Genomic DNA, 23,292 nt, shown 5'->3' with positions numbered 1-23,292 from the left:
CCTACGGAAAAAAACCCAACCACGTATTTGGTCCAAGAGGGATTCGAATCCACGCCCGAGCGCAACCTCGAATCCCAAATCCTACTACCTCGAGACTACGTCTGTGGCTTGATTATCAAACGGCTACTATGAACGCCGAAACATAAGTTAGAAGGCTTATGATGACTGGCAATATCGGTCATTCCCTCAATGGACAGTAATCAATGCAGATTGGCTAGCTTAATTATTGAAATGCCTACCTTTACTCAGAGTAACCTCCACTTGTGTCCGACTTAAATATGACTGAGGGTAGATAAGAGACATTCATCTGATCGTACACCAGACATTCCACAATATGGGTCTCTCTTGTCTTGGGATAAGGTGGTAGTTTTCTTAGTTAATTATTTTCCTACTCATTTAATTATTTGTCTGTCCTTTTACTTAAAAACCTTGACTTTATTAGTTAGCTTTTTAGGGGGATGATTTCGCTATGAAGTTTTTAAAATGAATATTGGTAATAAATTAAGTTCTATTAAATTTTACTGATGTTCAAGATTTAGACGCAGGAGCACCGCATAGACATCACAGGACAATCACAAGACAATGGACGAACATCCAGTCCCGTAGACGAAAGATAAATTACATCTATTGCCGGGAATTGAATCTCGGATCGATAGGTTATAAAGCGCACATGCTACCTACACAGAGACAGCGGCGGACATTATTAAAATAGATCCGAAAAAACTAGTCCAACACAGTCTTTGAACATCACAAATTCGACTTGAATGTGTCGGGATTTAAATCTGGGTCTCTGGCGTGAAGGGAGGAAAGCCTAGCTGTAGTCATTTAGCTCCCGGCTGATTTTAATGAAAATAAAGCGTAATAAAGTTTCCCACATTGCTCATAAAACGTACAGTAGCACCTGTTCGTGACTAACGAGAGATATACCTCCATGCGGATGCGGATATCCGCTATCACAGTCAATGGCGGATGAGTATTTTTCGCGTTCATACCGAACAATATGCGAATATTAAAGCAAAATGAGTTGCAGTCTTCAGTCTGTTTAACGCAACCTCGTCCTTTTATCCTTCTCCTCCATTTTCCTCCGTCTCCTTTTCTTTCTCCTTTTCAAATTGCCATCTTCTTATCCTATTTGAAGTAAACATGATCAGATTTTTTCCCTCCTGGCCAAAAGAAAGTAAATTGCGATAGACCGGAGATTATATATATATATATATATATATATATATATATATATATATATATATATACATACATACAGAATGTTCCATTTATCTTGTGCACCTATTATAACTTTTTTGTTTGGGTAGGTAGGCTATTGGAATTTTTGTTTTTCAGCGTTATGTTAGAAGAAGGGACTAACATGAGTGTGGAGATTTGGTGCATGTAACTACATTATGGTACAAGATACACGTGACGTCATACATTTTTCAAATAGCATACATATTTTAATCATGTTATATTGATTACACACATTAAGACGAGTTAAAAAATGTATCACAATGTTACCGTCCTAATCAATAACAACAAAACGAAACAAAAACATACTTTCAATGTGATAATGTTATGCCTTGAGAGTCACAGAAGATATTCCAAATGGTGACCATCCACATTAATGCAAATTCGAAGACGTTCCCCGAAAGACCGTATAACTGCCCGGCATATTGCTGGCTGAATGGACACATAGGCCTGTCGAATGCGTTGCTGCATGTCGTCTGGTGTTGTCAGAGTGTTCTGGTAAACATTGTCGTTTAGTTCCCCACAGGAAGAAGTCGAGTAGCGACAGGTCCGGAGAACGTGCAGGCCACTGTACGTGAATTGAGGCGTCGACAGTTGTTGTGGTGTGCTAAGACAATAAACACACAACACATGACGTGTACGGACGTCAGTCGTCTTTCGTTTTGTATAAGTTAATGCACAAGATGAATGGGGCACCACAACAAACGGCACATTCCGATGACATTCATTTTGCATTTTGTTGTTATTGATTGGAAAGGTGACACTGTGATACATTTTTGAACTCGTCTTAATGTGTGTAATCAATGTAACATTATTAAAGTATGTAGTGCTATTTGAAAAATTGATAACGTTCACGTGTATCTTGTACCATAATGTAGTTACATGCACCAAATCTCTACACTCATGTTAATCCCTCGTTCTAACATAACTCTCAAAAACAAAAATTCTAATACCTATCCAAACAAAAACGTTATAATAGGTGCACAAGATAAATGGGACACTCTGTATATATAAGCTTGGAATGGATTAGATTGAATGGATACTAATGAATGTGAAAATAACTAAAAAAAAAAAAAACTCAGATTTGGATTCAGGGTTAGAAATTAAGTATAAAAGAGTTGCAGAAGACCGTACTTAATGCAAAATTAAATAACTCTCTAATACAATTATTATGCAATGGAAACAGAATTCTAAAGACTAAATCTGTACAAGAAACAAAAATTAATTTCTTAATGTCCGTACTTTGAATAGTAGTGAAATAAGCAATGAGTAACCTATGTGCAAAAGGTAATTTGATAAAATGCAGCAGTGAGGACACGTTCAAATTCAACATAGTAAGATATGCCATTAAATTCCATCATAATAATCGTCATCATCATCTGCTTTACGGGTTGACCTTTGGCTTGTTCCGTCTTGAGGAGAATTCATCTTGCCACCTTGTTTTAGGTCGTCCAATATCTCGGTATCCATGTAGTTTGTAATGCGATTAAAGTTCGTAAGTGTAAAATCCATGGCGCTACAGCCTATGAAGGGCCAAGACCGACCAGCCGGCTGCTGGTCTCACGTCCACATGCCGAAGCAGAGGTGGACGATCATCCAACCAGTATGGAGGTATCGTGTGGTTAGCACGATGATCCCACCAGCCGTTATAGTTGATTTGCGAAACCGGATTTTCACTGCCTATCGTAGCTCCCCAAGTGCATCATAATGCTGGGTGGACACCGGTCCCATACACTGGTCGAAATTTCACGAGAACATATTTTCTTCCCGTTCATAAGTGTAATTTGTTAAATTGTAAAATTCGACAGTGAGGAAATACTATCTAAAAAAATCATAACCAACCTGGTTTTAATTCAGGTTATTCGTACATCGTGTGACGTTCAAAATTATGACACCCCACATCCACATGTTCTCATTTAAAACATTCCCGCGATGCTATGAGGTGTCTTTACATACTTTGTAGAATTCATCAGGAATTTCATTATGAAATCCTTCCTATTTTGGCATGTATTTATACTCTGAAGAATCCTTGAAATAATTCAATCGTTTCACAGTGTGCTAAATCAAATTAAAATGAAGACGATCGTCTTTCGATACGGCAACCTTCTAAGATGATAGAATCTTGCTGTACTACGACACTGAAACGCCAAGCTAAATATCTAGAACCACATGGAAGCAGCAGATGGACCTAAAACTACAAAATCCTTCATGTTTATAGGTATAAGACTGCTTGATCGTACCAAAAAAATAAACATCAGTGGCGAAAAGCATGCGCCGTGTACGTAGTATTTATTCTTTCTCAATTTATGAATATTTCTCTACCCGAGAGAAAAATTCTTCTCAGCTGCACAGATGTAGGGTTTTATCAAGGCGAGACTTGATTACGAAACAAGTCGGACGCCACTCTATTAGCGCCGCCAGATTTCAATATAAACGTATGTTATCAGTGTGGCTGTAATTTTCCGTTATTCTGTAACGACGTCAATAAAATATTAATAACACCCACTTTATTTTTACTTTTACATACAAAGTCGAGGCCTCTGGACTTCGCCTACCAAGTAGCCAGCGTTCTCTCATGAATCATTCATTATATAGCAACAGGTTATGGGCGTCTTTCAAACAATAGTCACTGAAAGGAATCTGCCAGAAAAAAATATTTAAAACTGAATGAAGCCATATTCAATCGTAGCTCTTGCGGCTATAGATATTTATAAAGGCATATGAACAATTCTTGAATTATAATTATAAACAGGTATGGAATGTAACTCATTACCTTAATGTAAAATAAAATGTATCCAAAGTAAAACATTGGACACGCTATTGAGAGGTCCCATGTTCAAATCCTGGAGTTGACCAATATGATCGAGGTTTTTGGTGGTTTCCTTAATTATAAAATGACTAGCAATCTAGTTATTTCAGAAGCAAGTTCAAGATTGGTTCCCACTTCCACTCTAAAGAGGCAGATACTATTTCACAAGACCTGTACATGTCCCAAATATGACAAACAGATTGCAACAAAATGTACCCAATGTACCATTCCCAACGGACAATAGTGATATGAACTCTCATTTAAAGAGACTATAATTAATCTAAAATAAAAGAAAATGTGTTCCAGGAGAAAATTTTAATAATCACGTCAAAGACAAACATGAGCATTCACCTGAACCATGGAATGTCATTGATATAAACAGGTTCACCTTTCCAGTATGCGCCCTATGAGTGACAAACCAATCATAGAAGAGTGGCATGAGCTTTAATATTATCAAATGCAGAAATACAATACGCTGACTATGCCAAAGTTTAAAATAATAAGGGATGTATAATATGGAACATCGAATAGCATTTACGAAGGCACAATTACAAAATGTTGACTAAGTCAAAGTTGAAATGATAAGGGATGTAAAATATAGGAACATCATTTCACCTTTACAAAGGTAAAATTATAAATGCTGAAAACGTCAACGTTGAATTAATAAGGAATGTAGAGTATAATGTGGGAACACCAATTCTCCTTTATAAGGTAATCCTTCCAGTCCAATTATACAAGTGATTCACGAGGATTTACCGCCACTTACGGAGCTTATTTCCGAAGACATTCTGAGCAAAAACTGTGCGTGAGTTCAATTCCTGCATGGGCTGATTACCCGGTTGGGTTTTTTCCGAGGTTTTCCTCAACCGTAAGGCGAATGTCAAGTAATCTATAACGAATCCTCGGTCACTTCTCGCTATCCCAATTCCACTGGCTCTAAATAACCTAGTAGTTGATACAGCGTCGTTAAATAAGTAAAAAGAAAACATTCAATATTTAAATATATCACGTCATATCATATAATGCTACCGATATGCCAATACGTACAAATAAGCAGTGAATAAAAAAAATTAAGTAATCTGGCTTAAACATATACAGACTAAAGACCTTGACCTCGTTAATTAATTGAAAAAGTTATACATAGACAGCATTTCATCAACCGTAATTCGCATCGTTGCATGTTAGGCCTACATACATTAGTCGTCACTCTTACTGCAGAAAACTGGACTTGGTAAAACAGACACGAACCAGAAGGAACCTGTGGACAGTTCACGTGTCAAGCAATCGTGTGCAAGGAATTATCTCAAACTAAAAATTATGTACGTTAACCCGTACTGTCACCCTTTCCCCATACTAGTAAAATCAGGAGCTACAAGATTACGTAGCTATGTACAGTAGATTCATTAGCTTCAGCAAGGAATAAATAGCTATGATGCACGAAAATTTTCCATATTCATGATATTGGCGACTTGGTAGACTTTTAACACTCATAGATAAATGATGCTGAATTTCTAAATACGGAAGACAATGTTACCTCACATAGACTATTAAAAAAAAAAGTTCTCTGATGAGTTATATAAAGAATTTATACAGAAATATATTATTATACAGTGATAATGAACCATGGTAAAATTAAGACGGAAAACAGTCGAAAATATCAGTTACACAGCCACTATGTCAACCATAATCTCAGAGATCATAATAAGAACCGAATCTTTCAAATAAAATCCACTGTCACTTAAAAGAAAGTGAAGTTAGGATATCCAGCGATCTATTCAAGCACCTATCTTACTGTATATTGTAACGACTCGCATACACTACGTTGTATAGAAATAATATTTTGAAAATTGTCAGTTCTAAATCATAACTACGTGAATTCAATTTACTTTTTATGTTCAGAAAAGATGATACAGCAAGATATAAATTGGAAACTTTAAATCTGCGTCATTACCAAGGTTACTGTTATAATAAACTACAACACTAAAGGTATACAGTATGTCAACAAAGAGAATACTGTATCTTCGCCTTCCTTGGGTCTATAAATAAACGTGACAAAGAACATAATTTCGAAAATAATTCTGACCGCATTGCATACCAACTTCTGGCACCATCTCTGACGCGCCCGCATCTCTGTCAGTACTTCTGTGATTAATTTACAGAGCGACACGGAAAAAGTCAACTGCAATGCTTACATGTTTTGTATTATTTTGTAAATTGGGTTTCCCTAGTAAGTTATTATTATTACTATTTCAAGAACAAACGAAGATTAAGATTATAAAATCAACCTATACTGAACACCAAGACACGTCGTTAATATAATTTATTACTATTATTATTATTATTATTATTATTATTATTATTATTATTATTATTATTGTCATTATCATTATTATATTAACTTCATGGCAGAAACAGAGATCCAATTCGTTCTAATTTTGGGAGGGAAATGGCACATAGACAAAGAGATTTTACAAAGCAATGGTGGACATAGATTATAAAATCAACCAATACTGAACAGCAAGACACGTCGTTAATATAATTTATTATTATTATTATTATTATTACTATCATTATCATCATCATTATTATATTAACTTCATGGCAGAAACAGAGATCCAATTCGTTCTAATTTTGGGAGGGAAATGGCACATAGACAAAGAGATTTTACGCAGCAATGGTGGACATAGGGGACTTGGGAATTAAAATAAAATTTCCCATAAGTCGAGATAAAGAAAACTAAAAGAGACACTAAAGTAGTTAATTACAGTATAATTAGATTAAAATATTCTGAATTCTAAATTCTGAAGAATATTGATTTCTCTTTACAGATATACCAAACTAACAAATAAAAAATTAATGTGTCTGACAATTCTAACCGTGCATCCTAACTTAATATTTCATGAATTGTGTTAGTTTTCTTCAAGGTTCATTATTTTTCACACCACAGTAAGATAAATGTCCACACATTAAGCTTGTCAAGGCGATATGTCACCTCACCGATACAGAAGCATCATTAGTAAGCACAATAATTAAGCCGAAACGAAATATAAATTATTTTAATTTAATTGTACCTTGTTGTTATTACTAAGGTTTCAAATTTTGTGACAAGTTCTATTCAATTTAATACAAAATACGATTCTAGTGCTGCAAATTTATATATTATATATATATTATAATATAATATAATATAATATAATATAATATAATATAATATAATATAATATATATATACATACACAGGGTGTTTAAAAAATACGGGGCATAATTTCAGGTATGTATTTCCCACATGTAGACAATCAAAATAGTTCATTACAACATGTGTCCGGAAATGCTTTATTTCCGAGTTATGGCCTTCACAACATTGAAATTCACCGGAACGTTTTTCTTTCCGCAAGTCGTTGCCGTCAAAGGAGACATTAAGAGGGTACTCTGACAGTTCATTCCGAGGCGAAGGTTACATTCAGTGTTGTGTAGGCGGTAGACTGTGCGACATGTATTCAAATCAAGAGCTGGCAGAGATATACTTCATGTACGGTAAGGCGGACGGCAATGCTGCGCTGGCTCGTCGTTTGTACCAGGAGAGGTACCCACAGCGACAATGTCCAGATCGGAAGACATTTGTACGTCTCCATTACCGTCTGTGCGAGTATGGAAAATTTAACTCTCCTGGTTTGGGGAGGGGACGACCAAGATCTACAACTCCAGAAGTACAGGAGGAGATTCTGGAGGCTGTGAACATGACTCCTTCTATCAGCACACGAAGGGTAGCGTTGCAAGTCAATGTTCCTCATACGACTGTCTGGAGACTGTTGAAAGAGTATCAATTGAATCCTTATCATTTGCAACGTGTACAGGCCCTGTCACCAGCAGATTACCCTGCACGAGTTAGGTTCTGTCAGTGGTTCTTGCAGCAGTGTGGTTTAAATCCGAACTTTCCTGCCTTAGTATTATTTACAGATGAAGCACAGTTCACACGAGATGGCATAACAAATTTCCACAATCAGCATGTATGGGCGTATGAAAACCCACGTGCAACTGTTCCATCTCATCACCAGGTGCGGTTCTCCCTCAACATGTGGGCCGGTATCATTGGTGATCGATTAGTTGGACCCCATGTACAGCTGTCAAAAGAAAAAGTGGCCGCTCTCCTGAAACAAAGTTCCCTTCGGGTATCTTCGCTACAATTCGGAGACAGCCGATGTTACATGTTGTTGGACCACGTTGCCTGATATCTACAGTTATAATTGAAGTATACTGTGTGTTATTCGATAGCATAATGGTAGCGTTCAGGCCTCTTATTCATGAGGTACTGCGTTCGACTACAACCTCGTGCTTTTTATGTGCTTTTTATGTCCTTTTTTTGTTCTGTTTTTGAGAGAGACAAACTAGACATAATGGCTCCTTTCTCTTTTATGATTATTTTAGTAATTAACATCAGGTTCATTAATATATTATGCCATGACTTTATCATTATCATTATGATATTGTGGCTGCAAATGGAAAGAAAAAAGATTTTATTCTCAATAAAATATCTTTCGTGGCATAAACAAAACAAATTTACTGGCGTCGGCCTTAAAACATTCAAACAATTAAGCGTTCAAAAAACAAAACAAAAAACCACAATTCAATATTTAGTCTATCTTCCTCTTATCTCGATCATCTTGCAGTCGAGTGGGCATGGAATTGACTAGTCTTTGCAAATAGCGACTGTTCTTAGACACGATATTCCAGGCATTCTGAACATACATACATAAATGTTCTGTCCATGGGCAGGTCTTTCATTGCAAACCCAGCAATCTCCAATCTTCCCTATTTTCTGCCTTCATCTTAGTCTCCGCATATGATCCACATATCCTAATGTCGTCTATTATTCTTTTCAACCAGAGACCCAACCAATTCCTTTTTCTCTTTCTAATCAGTTTCAGCATCATTCTTTCTTCACTCACTTTTTCAAACACAATTTTATTTCTTATTCTATCTGTCCACTTCACACGCACCGTTCTTCTCCACATCCACATTTCAAATGCTTCAATTCGTTTCTCTTCATTTCGTCGTAATGTCAATGTTCTTTCCCATACAATGCCACACTCCACACAAAGCACTTCACTAGTCTCTTCCTTAGTTCTTTTTCCAGAGGTCCGCAGAAGATCCTTCTTCTTCTATTAAAAGCTTCCTTTGTTCATGTTTGCAGTTTTCTTGGGAAGGATAGGCCTAAATGCGGTAACATCCCGTTGCTTTCCGCACACCACTATCCCTTTCGCATCTTATTAAATTCCAGGGGGCCCAAGCGTGGAGATGAGGAGAGTGGATTCGACTAATTGGGCCCTCCGGACTTCACCGAAAGTCACGGCAAGGGTTAAATATTAATTCTATCAGGATGTTTGACCCGGTCAGAGACCGGGAAATCTCAATTAGCCTTTGCCCCCCGCATCCTGGACTAGCTTCTACGAATCATCAGAAAATCTTAGAGTGTGATTGGGCCAATTTTTCCGAAAATGTTTCCACACTTTTGCTCTCGTAGCTCAGCGAACGAACGTCGGAATTTATATGTCAACGTCTCAGGTTCCATTCCTCGTTACTCCTTTTCATTTTATTGTGGTTCAAGATAGTAAGTATAATGTAATAATACAAAAAGAAAAACTAATACCAGTATTATGCAACTGGATTTTTCCAAACCTAATATTAAATTTATGTTATTTATATCGCTAAAGAACGATTACAATATAAATAACTTGAATATTATTTATACAGTATCACTAAAGAACGATAACAGAATATAAATGATAAATATCGGTTTGTTTAATTAATATATTGCGAAAGAACAATAACAATATAAATAACTAGAATATTGTTTTATAATGCTAATGAAGGAAAACAGAATATAAATGATAACTTGAATACTATTTAAATCGCTAAAGAACGATAACAATATAAAAAACGTGAATATTATTCATATCGGAATTTCACAGATTTATTACAGATGTATTTAAGAAATTGTACAAGAATAGTAATTAGTAACAGTGTCCTATTTATTCTTCTTGGAGCCAAATTTGTAACTTTTAAAAGTGTGGTTACTATGTTGAAGTGTATGTGTTGTAACGGATGCTTGATTTGTTATGTATGTGAGTCAGTTATGGGATGCTTGATGTCGTCGTAATGTCGTAATTATAGTTTGATTGTGTTTGTGTGACTATTGTGTATTCATTTATGATGTATGGTACGGAAAGCTGCATATTTGTGTTATAGAAGTGTTATTTATGTGTGTTGTTAATGTTTTTGTATGTTTCAAATTGATACCTGATATTTGTTTTGCAATCGCAATGCCTAATTTACGGATTGTTTATGTTTTGTTTACATCGCGTAAGCTAATTTAATTTTCTTTTCCATTTCTGTTTATGCTTATCATTTTTGTGTATAAAACTATAGCCCTAACATACGTATGTAAAATAGGGCTAACCCCCATTGGAGATACAATAATAATTATTATTCATATCGTTATAATACGATAACAGAATACAAATGATGACCTGAATTTTATTCATATCTCTAAAGAACGATAACAAAATAAATAACGTGATATCCATAAAGAACGATAATTGGATATAAATGATAATTTGAAAATCATTTACATCGCTAAAGAATGATTAAAAAATAAAATGAAAACTTGAAGAAGGCCCGAACCCACGACCTTTGAATCATTAAACAAGCACTCTACCGCTGGTCTACGAGGCGCAGATATGGAACACTTTCATAGTTCCGGAACTCCTTGTACAAGCACATGCATCGTGTAACATCGCCGCGACCCGAAGTGGACTTTGAAAATATTCGCTGTTCACGAGTGCGGCCACTTTTTTTTTTTTTTTTTGACAGCTGTACTTGTAAACAGACTTAGGGGGCAGGCGTACACAAACTTCCTGGAAAACACCATACGTCATGTTTTAGAAGACACTCCACTGATCAATCGTCAACACATTCACTTCTTGCATGATGGCGCTCCTGCACACTTCAGTCGTACGGCTCGCCGGTACTTGGATCGAAGGTTTCCTGATCGATCGATGGATAGGTAGAGGTGGCCCAATTGCTTGGCCTCCACGCTCACCTAATCTGAACCCTCTCGATTTCTACTTGTGGGGCCATTTAAAATCATTGGTTTATTCGTCTCCGGTGCCTGATTTGGAATCCCTTCGGAATCGAATTGTGGCATGTTCTGAGGACATACGCAATACTCCTGGAGTTTGGGATCGTGTTCGCAGGTCAATGAGACATCGATGTGAGGTCTGTATTCAAGCAGGAGGTGGACATTTTGAACATCTTCTGTAATGACAACGACCTGCGGAAAGAAAAACGTTCCGGTGAATTTCAATGTTGTGAAGGCCATAACTCGGAAATGAAGCATTTCCGGACACATGTTGTAATGAACTATTTTGATTGTCTACATGTGGGAAATACATACCTGAAATTATGCCCCGTATTTTTGAAAAAAAAAAAAAATTATATATGTTTCTACTGCTGTCGTCATTGTTATATTATGATACAAACACACACACTCCTCTGATCACGTTATACTGGGTGTTCATTTCAAAGTGTGTCATGACGTCACTGTTGTGAGTCAGCGATTTGAAGCGAGTTTCAGCTTTTATGTCAGAGAAGTTGCTTATTAATAAAGGCGTTCAATCTGAACTTGAGGACGTGTACGGTATAACTTGAACGTCGTAGCAGCAGATGGCGGTCTGTACTGTCTGTGTGCTACCATAACCTCTTTCGAACTCTGATTTGCGCGGCCAAGTCGTACGCAGGGTATTTGTTATCATCGGTTGCGTACGGCAACATTCGACAATACAAATCAAATGCTCCGTGTCCATGTTGTCCGTCGAAGTTAATGTCAACAAATACGTAAGTAATCGTCTTAACCCTCTCCCCATATCCCGACAGTAAGAAAAAAACCAACCTCAGTACATGTTTTCAAATAGTTCACATTCCTGCCACTATCGGCGTTACCGTACATATCGGTAAGTACTCTTCAGAATGAACGCCGTACTTGCTAGGCAACTTCTCTGACACAAAGGTTATACAGCTCTGCGGAAGTGTAGGAAGATTGAATTCTCTAGGCTCATCGACTAGCCTTATGACCGCATACAGCGAGTCATGACACACTTTAAACTGAACACCCAGTATTTTAGTGCACATGATGTATTAACTCTGGAGCATAAATTTGTCCAGTTTTAAGGAGAGCAATTTCTTATTTTAACAATTTCTTTAAAAACATAAGAGTACGTGAATTATTGTTTGACGGAACTGCAGTGGAGTGCCAGATTAAATCAAATCACTCGGGATAAATCATTTGACAAATGTTTTCCTATACTATCCTCACAGGGCTAGGTCATTGGTTTCTTCGGTTGAGAAGTAATCACCTGCATAAGCAATGACAGCCACAGTTACATGTCTGAATATTCTTGCAATTCTATTTTCTTTCCCTGATCGTTACTTTGAATTTAAGCAACAAGAATATTACCGACAATGCTGAAGTGCAGTACATCTGCATGTCCTATAAAGTCTATTTTCTTAAAGAAACTACATAATGTTTAACGTTTAATATTCCTTGTCTTTAGTTCACAATTACATTGAATGTAATTTTTAGAAATACAAGCTTTCATTATTACTTGGAAACACGGCGAATTTTCTGTATACCACGAACGAAATAGGGAAATTTCTTATGGATATTGATTTGCTGGTCCCGAAAAAATGGTGTTAAATTCACTAACACGCATAATTCTTTTTTTAAAATAGGTCTGTATCATTTTATCTGCGAAAATATATAAAATGTTATTTCCACCAAAACAATATGTTTTAATTCAGGACAAAAGCCATTTTACTACAATGAAAAATACTGCACGCTTTGCACATACTGTTTAATATGAAAACGACGCATTAACGTACTTAAAAATTTCACCTCAAAAGAGTTTCACTGCGAACGATTTTTCTCTTATATTCACTTTTACTTTCCCATTTGAGGAACCAGCAGTATTTTCCCATTATCACTGTATCTCAGCGACCCTGGCGTCTATCCATGTCAGAAATGTCCGGTAAAAACGCTAACTTTCCTCATCGCTTACAAAAAACTCTAAGGTTCACCGGGAAACTATTAAGATTATTCGCCTTTTTACCGCGCGCCATAGCATTCTAGACTTGTTTGCTGTGTTCATATTGATATGAAGTATTTTGCAATACTGAGGGCCCATTGTTATGTCCACTATTTGAAGTAGTTCCATCATCTTCTGCAACCCATGTTTTCGGAAGAAATGGCAATGGGAAGTCTTCACTTTGGGAACAGGTGTGACTGCTGATGAATATTAGGTTTTATTACAGTATATTTATTTTTCATTAAACACCTATTATTTTCATAATACAAAAACAGCAGTCATTAACCGTACTTCATTAATTCTTGAGATAAAACAACTACAAGAGACACTTCAGCAGTCAATTAAAGAGTAATTAAGTTAAATTTTGTCGTGGATACTTGAAATTTGACAAGACCATTAGAAATATATCATACAAATTTTATAAATGTTCTTGTTACTTTCATTTATTCATTCCAAAAACATACTAAAATATAAATGATAAAGGATCGGAGAAAAATTCTCTCCGGCACTGGGATCCGTACCCGGGTTTTCAGCTCTACGTGCTGACGCTCTATCCGATGCCGTAGGCCTATTGAATCCTCTCAGTTTAAGCTCCACCTCTTAGTTTCTCCGCTCCACCGATCCTTCATCATATGATAACGCAGAGTTCCTCCACGGAAATATTATATGTACTTCGGTACATCACTATAATAACAATAACTAAAATATAAAGCTCAAAACGGTATTTTCCGTAAAAAGAAACATGATGGCATAAGTTTAACTAACTACATTACAGCAGCAGGTTTTGGCGTAATTAAAACATAAGGAACGGTTTTGATATACGCTATCCTATTAAATTGGTTCCATAAAATGTCTGGCATTTTTCTGCTCTGTAATGATCTGATTGCTGTAGTAATATTAGTTGTTAATATGTAAATGCTCTGAATTGCTAGGCCTACTATAATAAACACGATGGAAGGAATGAAGAGAATAAGCTTCTAAATTGTGGCAATTGTAATTAAAATCTGCTTTTTGGCAAACAAAATTAATTTTACAAAAAAAAATGCTTATGTAACAGCCAATTTTATCTATCCTTTTCGAATTTTACATAATAAAATACACGAGGACCAATCTCTGTAGGTATATAAATCGTGTTCCCACAAGTACTTTATAATGGAGTCTAATAAGTCAGAGAGTAGGTACGTGAATGAGAAAATAGAAGAAGTGGGTAAATAGGCCTAAGTGAGTGAATAAATATTTAAGTGAATAACTAAATTAGTGAGTAGGTAATTTAGTATTTAAATGGTGAATTAACGACTTATTTCATTAATGAAACTATTGAAATGGCTGTCGAAGATTTTAACATTTAGGTTACAAAAATAATATTTATGTAAAATTATATTTAAATTAGGGAATTCAGGCATATATGAATGATGGGTACCGTGGTCTTGAAAAATAAATATATTTCTAACATTTCGTCGTTGTTAGTAAATAAACTTTTATTTTTTAAATAAATTACCTGTTTGGTGACAGTTGGTACAATTACCACGTCGCGTCGTAAAATGTATCTAAGCAACTACGTGTAGACACAGCAGGCTGTACAGCACGCAGTCTTACCTGTAAACAAAGAGAGCATTTGGTAATGGAAAAATTTGAAATTAAGTATACAATACAGTAAATATGAACATAAACAAAACACACTTAAACATCAATAATAGTACCGGTAATAGTAACAGTAGTATACTGGTGATGGTGCTGATAGTTGCTACATATTTTGAATACCTTCTAAATTGAGAAAGACGAGGGAAATGAGAAATTATGAACCTTTGTGATGAGATAAACACAAACATTACTTTTCTTGGTCACCATCAGGGCGTAAAAGGAGGAGACGTCCACGATTGACTTGGAGGGGAGGCATAAGAGGAATGATGAGATCTAGAATTGAAAGAGGAGAATTGGGAGGACAAATTTAAAAGGTACGCAAAACGCGTCCTTGCAAGGGGTTCGGGGTTGTAAAAAACTAAATATGTGAGCTCCAAGCCTGTTGGCCACTAGTCTCACTCCGGGTTACGCTGCTCCACTGAAGGAGCTCTAGAAAATTTTGAAGGGGAAAACCGAAAATGGACGTGACCTCTTAGGTACCACATACGCGAGGGGGACGGAAATGTGATCAAAGTGATCACGGGACGGGACGAGGAGGAAATGGCTGGTGTAAATCTGCACATTGAAATGAACTGTGTCATTTCGCAGTGCAGGAGGAGTCGAGAAGACTCTGTCGTCTGTTGTTCGATGACAAGGCAGGTGAAGACCGTCAGAAGAGATGCCGTGAATTCTGAATCTGTAAATTGAAAGGTGAGGGCTGCATGAGAATTTATGGGAAGATCGCCAGAATTGGAGACAGGGTTTACAAGGCAACCGCTAGAAAGCGGAGAAGCCTTCAAAATTATGAAAATGTATTGATACCTTCCGTACACAGATCTTTTACAACTCAACCCATATGGCAAGATTCACAGTAAGCGGAAAGGAGATTAACAGGTATGAAAACAGTTTTATAAATCACCTGTTGAAGTTACTGTTGTGTTAGTATGGAATTTTGTATTTCCAGTTATATAACTTATTGTGTAAGAAAATACCAATCATATTAATGCTCGAAGGCTCTTTCTCACATTTCGCCTGCCGATCTTCTTACTTTATGCCCTAATGGCGAAACCTAAGAACCTAATCATTTTCCCCCTATAGTTATACATACGAACATACACAGAAATATATATACACACATAGTGTTTTCCAAAAGTGATGGTCAATAATTTTACAGATGAAAAGTACAAACTAACCCAAACAAAAAATCTCCAATATACATTGGTTCGCAAATTAACCGTTGTCGAGATAATACACATTTTCTATTGAGATTCCTCGCTGACTAAGAGCAGACGTACAGACATCTTTAACTGAAGTGTACCTAGAGCAGATGTTCAAAATGCTGTCCATGCATCTCAACGTAACGTTGTGCTCTTCTCTAGAGCGAGATGCAAATTCTCTCGGGCAGTCCTGGATCTTAGCTGAAGGGCATGTTCAATCAGAAACCGCAATTCCTAAAATGTGTTGATCCAAGAAATAAACCAGATTATTCATATGACCCTAAATACACATTTAAATCAGGTGACCTAGGAGGCCACGGTACAGGCCCTCCTCTGCCTAAGAGAATATAACACGAACGGTTAATTTGTGGACCAATGTTTATTAGATTAATAAAATAATGACTCCTTAAAATTTGAAAATACCAACTGAGAAATTAAAAAGTCTTGGAATTTCCAGGAAAATATTATAAGAGACCAAAAATTCTAATTAATAATAGTGTATAATAGAACAGGTTAAACATTTTAATTATCTGGATGCGACGTATCTTATGAATATGATGATGACTTGAAACAAAGTCTATAAATTCAAGAATATTTGTGGTACCATACAACGTATATTGAAAAACAAAACAAGAAAAGACACAATTTTAAAATTTTATAAGATAATGGCAGTGCCAATTTTAATGTATGGGTTAGAGAACTGGTCAATGAATAGGAATGATAAAAGTATAATTGAAACAGCTGAAATGAGATTTTTACGGTATGTAGCTGGTTGTATACTTAAGGATCACATTAGACGTGAGAATATACGAGAAAAACTCAATATTTTTAATTTGACCAATAAAATACAACAGAATAAACAAAATTGGATGGACCACGTATCAATTTTTAGTAGGTTATTTTATGATGCTTTATCAACATCTTAGGTTATTTAGCGTCTGAATGAGATGAAGGTGATAATGCCGGTGAAATGAATCCGGGGTGCAGCTCATATTGGGTTAAGGGAAAACTCCGGAAAAAACCTCAACTAGGTAACTTGCCCCGACCGGGAATCGAACCCGGGCCACCTGGTTTCGAGGCCAGACGCGCTAACCGTTACTCCACAAGTGTGGACGGACCAAGTATCAAGAATGCCCGATGAAAGACTAGTTAAACAAGCTTTTCAGTAACTACAGAATGACATACGAATAAAGCGTCGTTCTGAGGCGAAACAGGTCAATAATGCCTACCCTGAAAGATGATGATGTTTATTAGACCTCTTTTTCTTCTTTCACTCTGTAATTTTCATCTGTAAATTACTTTTGAAACACTCTATATATATATATATATATATATATATATATATATATATAACAGTATATAACATATAGACACACACACACACACACACACACATACTATGAGAGTGATTTTCTAGTTGTCAGTTTGAATTTCCTTTTGCAAACTTCGTTTTGAATTTCGGTACTGACAAATACTACAGATGGCAGTTACTTTATAACTAAAATGTTGACAGCCTCGTTTTTCTATGAAAACGTTGCCAACTGTCATGAAACCAAAGTTACTAGCGAGTGTTATTATACATTTGAATGTAATTAATAAAAATTAATATTAATAAATAATGCAGCAACAATTTCATTTATAAATAAACAGTATACATTTTAAAATAGTATTCAGTTTTCTGAGTTCGTACCAATCATTTCATGTGGACCAACAAAAGAAATCATTAAGTTAGATCTCATGAATCATAAACTGTTTAAATCAAACCAATGAATTTCATGAATTAAATTCATTTTAATATTCGATCAATCATATATACACAATGTAAATAAATAATTGTTTTCTTAGATACCATTGTGATTTTATTTGTTTTGGTGATATATGGTAATAGTGAAAAGACGACAATATTAGCTTTTTAGAATTAATCTTACGTGAACTCCACTATATCGTTAGTCAAAAGATGTAGATGTAGATGTGTTATTGTGGAAACGCCGATAGATAGCCACCTAGTACGGCAATACACAAAAATGAACATACAAGAAGGATGTGTTTTAGAACAATAATAAATTACGGTCCGCCTTCTACTCCTACCCTCATTCGAACTTGAAACCCACATGACAAGGTTGAGATTAAATGGGAAGAGGATTAACAGGTATGAAAACAGTTTTATAAATCACCTACTGCAGTTACTGTTGTGTTAGTATAGGATTTTGTATTTTCTCCTTAACGCAGACAGTAACTTTCCGGGTTATTTAGCGTGCGTGTAATTATAAAAAGGCTCTGAATTAGTCGGCAGAATTATATATCTCTTCTGAATGACAGTGGCCCTCAATTAACACAACTTTACATAGAATATAAACTTTCACAGTTCTTTTAATTTCTAGATGTGCAGTGTGGAAAGACTGTACGATTTCAATAATATCGTATAATCAGAGCCGTGTTTTTATGGTGATTATTTTGTTTCTTTGACGTCATTTCATTTTCGATCAATGAAGTGTAATGAAATTTTGAATTCCAATCAATCACAGTCATACATCGCGATAATTTTTAGCTCGATTTATCACTATCAATTTATCGCATGGTCGTTCTTTGGTTTAGTCAGTGTCGCCAACTATTTTCCCGTAAATCGATTAATAAGAGTCCATTATACTAAATAAAGTGCGAAATCCTATTTCCACACCTACTTCTTCATCTTCTAAATCCATGCCCATTGTATCTAAAGAAAATGATACTCCTTCATAGCAATTGTTCATTTAATTAATGTATTAATCAGGTTATTTGTAATTATATTATAAAATATTTAAATTAAATTAAATTCTGATTTCAGCAGATAATGAAAATGTATTTGTTATAATAACAAGAAAAAATCGCAGTACATGTAATTCACATTGTTAAACCTGTATTTCGCTTTTCTCAATTGGCATTACTGAATAACATCCAATTTCTTTATTGCAGTAATCGATAATCATCTATTTCAACTTCACAATGTCTGAATAGGTCAAGTATTCATAAGTGAGGGATGACATTGTGATAATTGTGTTAAAAAAATCCTGCCAAACCCTAATTAATCACATGGTGCCACATTAATAGCAATTGTAATGTTTCACGCCCTTTTCTTTGTTTCCCTTTTTTTAAATTTAATACCTATGTTTACATATGTATAATAATTTTTTGAGGATATACTGAGTCCGTAAGGGCTACCCTCAATGGGGGGCAGTTTATTATTATTATTATTATTATATTATTATTATTATTATTATTATTATTATTATTATTATTATTATTATTATTTAACATTTTGTGAACGAATTTTAGTGATATATTATTTACAATTTTAGTTTCTTCACGAAATAGTCCTAATAAATGTCACTCGAGGAGAGAGATTATTATAGATAATCTTCATAATATTTCGCGTGTGATTTTTTTAAGCTTTTTTTTTTTTAACAAAGTATAAAATTTTTGCGACATTATCGCAATAAAATATGTCTGTCATCGTGTAATAACCAACCACATTTTCCTATACCAAATTTGTTTGCACGCGGAAATTAGAGGCCTATACATATAGAACTTACTATTTATATTTGCATACATCATCATTATCATTATTATTATTATTATTATTATTATTATTACTATTATTATTATTAACCAGCGAATTTAATGTAAGATTATTGCAATATTTGACATAGGCTAATATTTAGTTGAACATTATGCATGGTAAGATATGCTATAATGAAATAATTAAAACAGTTATTACTTAACTTATTGAGCTCCAAATCAGTTAAATGGACAAACTGCAACACACAAGTTGCAATATGTACAGATTTCATTGAAGACCCCTTGTAACACGATGTTCTCCCACACCAGAAGACGCACTTATTTCGGTTTTTCGCCCCATCTTCACACCATCACTTCACTTTGGAAACTAACTGCTAAACCTATCAAGTAGAATGAAAATTACTTGTAAAGATTTACTGCCTGGCGTACGGTTCCATTAAATTCCCTCTCTTGTGCTGAAATATGCGGAGTTGTTTCACAAACGGTCATTGTCTAAGTACCGTTAAAATTATTATTTTATGTTTATACAGACCGAAAGCAATGTTTCCAAGGAGTGGTCAAGGTATTAACTGGCCGACAAAAGTACTGTACTTTTAGTCACTCTCAACATATATAAATAAGAGAAAGAAAGATTTAAGTGTGTACGTATTTCCACGAAAAACTAGACATTTCCTTCTAAAATAAAGACAATTTTAAAAAATACACAATTTTTCGTGTTTACAGCGAAAATTAAGACTTTCGCAAGAAAACGTAAAATTCGCGAAAAATTTGTGTGAAAAATATTAAGTGCGAACTAAATTTAACACTAAATGTGAGCATATCACAACTAAAAATCATTTTTCGCGTTTATCGCTAGTAGCAAAAAACAGGACTTTGTGCATATTTCATATCACGTTAATCAAACAACGGCTTGTACTAATACACGTTTTCAGTTCAGTTATGAGGGTGTTAGTCAAATATTGCTAATGCTGAAGTGAATGGCATTTTTATGATCGAGGCGTCATTACTGCCAACAGCGGTGAGGGTCCCACATAAATTCAATTTATGTGAAGGGGAGCTGTTGTTAATGCTACAAAAGAAGTCGTTAGATCCGTTACATCTGTCTCCGAAGTGAGGTTCAGTGGCCGCTGAGCGCTCTTCTTTACCTGTTCATTCAGACGTGTTTCTACCTGCACATCTGCAGTTAATCCCTCCTCATCAACATCCTGACATTCCGGTACTGCTTCGGGACCGAAAATTCGTCGAAAACAATCATAAAAAGTAAATGGCCACATGTTTATTTTTAAGTATCTCAACACCAAATTAAAACCATTAATTTGAAGAGCAATACTAAGAACTCAACCTATTCAGTCAATTGAACTTCACTTAGGAGATGCTTCAAGTTAACAAAGGTCACGAGCTGCACAGCTATATAATAATAATAATAATAATAATAATAATAATAATAATAATAATAATAATAATAATAATAATGTTTTATTTATTCTGACAAAGTTAAGGTCGTGATATAATGTTAATACAAAATAAAGTTGTAGGTATACATAAGACAAAATCGAAACAGAAAAATATGCATAAGCCAAAGGATTATCGAACTTTAACTACTTAAACTAGATGACAAATTAAATTACACGATTACTTTATAAACTAGCTACAATTGTAAATTTTATACCCTGGGACACTGTGCGTTCTAAAATAAGATGTTTCACTTTGAACTTGAAAACATTTAAGGTCGGGCAGCCCCTAACATCTGCAGGTAATGAACAAAGACGTTATATAATATACCAGACTCACACAGAGCGCTGATGTTCTGTCCAAAATTGAAACCAGTCTACGCATGTTTACGCCGCCATGTTACTGGTAGAAACAGAGCAGTAAAGGTAAACACGATACTGTTATGCTTGTCCTTTGTTTTGTCTCGGATGTTTTTAGTGAACACTGTGAAAGTAATGTAAATTGATGTGATAATAGTATGAATGTTTGTTTTGTAAATATTGTTATAGTTGATATGAAGTGATGTGCTTTGTAAATAATGTAAAATGGTGCTTTCCTGTGAGGCGTATAAATGGAATAATACGTGGCTTAGAGGGTCAGGAATTTCTTTTCACAAGTACAAACGCTTTAAAATAATAAAATTGAATTCTGGAGGCTACATTGAAACTGTAACATACGTATATCTTAGATACCATAGTTGTAAAAGTTTATAATTAGGCAACAATCTGTCTTTACAGGTTCTCTTTGAAGAAGCCCAAGCTACTTTCTAAATGGCTTGTTGCTATAATAAGATACAAATTTGTGCCTTCACATTATGTAAAATTGTGTTCGTCTCATTTTAAAGATATAGATTTTTGGGAAAGTAATGGCAATAGTCTAGAAGTACCAGTAGAATTTTGCAAGGCATTTGCAAAAGATACGATATAATATTATCTCTTTTATCACAATATCGATATCATTAAAAATCAATCAGTAGTTTGCGACAATAAAGAATACTTAATTCTTAGTACAGCTATATTAGACTGTAGAGAAATCCCACTGAGTGAATTATTTAGACTTACACATCAGATGTTAAACACAATTAGTGGAAAGATAACTTTTTGTTTTTAAAATGTAAATTAATTTATCTCCAAGATAATAAACTTTCATTCAAAATCCATATATGGATAAATAAATACACAGGTAATAAATAAATAACTAAATATAACCATTTTATATTTTGCCGGTTATATCTTATTAAAAAGCAAGGAATGCTATCTTATTGATATTACATATGTGCATAAAAATTATGTACCATCACTCCGCAAGCAATGATAATATATCTATTTTATTTATTTAAAATAAAAATACAGAATGTAAATAAATCCACTCATAAAAAGTATGTCGCTTTTTTATTTTGCATAAAGTAATTATATTTAGTTTTTAGGTCTTCGCGTTACCTATTGTTTGCAATGTAGCCTATTAGGCACCGGTACTTTTTATAATTGATAGCATTCCCTTTATTAATTTAAGAAGGAATTCAATGTAATTTGGCTACCTTTGCGCATTATATTTTGCCACATTACTTATATCCTGTAGTCTAGAAGTACCAGTAATATAATTTTCGATTCTCTAAAACTTAACAAGAGCTCTATACTGATTAGCAGCGTGCAAATTAATACGAACAACGTAATTACTTATGCAAAAACACTAATACGGGATAAAAAAAAGGATCTAAGACATACCTCAGTAATCTATGTGGCCTCCCTTGTTTCCTAATAACAGCTCTGAGACGATTTGGCTTGGATTCCACTAATTTCCCACAAATATTCTTCATTTCTTCATCGCGAAACCATACACCAATGACGGCAGAAATCATCTACTCCTTTGTAGAACAATCCATTTTTAGCATTCTTCTTTTGCAAATTGACCACAAGTTCTCAATGGGGTTGATGTCGGGTGAGTTGCCTGGCCAGGGAAGTACATGAATATTCTTCTTGTTGAAGAATTCTGTAGTTTTTCGAGATGTATGGCATGGTGCCAGGTCTTGTTGGAACACATCTCTGCCATCCGGAAATGATTTTTGCAGCTGGGGTACGATTCTGGTTTCCAATAAGTGAATATATTTGTCAGAATTCATCATTCCCTTGATAGGTATTAATGCTCCAGGACCTTCATGTGTGAAACAACCCCAAACATTACTTTAGGGGGGTATTTGGGTGCTTGTTGGAGATGAGCTGCT

General features: G+C 35.0%; 1 protein-coding gene across 2 annotated transcripts in view; it reads right to left on the bottom strand.

Moving 5' to 3' along the window:
* Ncc69 (sodium chloride cotransporter 69) overlaps positions 1–23,292 on the bottom strand; it is a 520,228-nt gene that overhangs the window by 235,039 nt on the left and 261,897 nt on the right. The window lies entirely within an intron of this gene.

The sequence above is a fragment of the Periplaneta americana genome, chromosome 4 (genome assembly GCF_040183065.1).
Source record: "Periplaneta americana isolate PAMFEO1 chromosome 4, P.americana_PAMFEO1_priV1, whole genome shotgun sequence".
Lineage (NCBI taxonomy): Eukaryota > Metazoa > Arthropoda > Insecta > Blattodea > Blattidae > Periplaneta > Periplaneta americana.
Note: the sequence above shows the minus strand (reverse complement) of the source record. Positions and strands in the feature narration are given on the sequence as shown.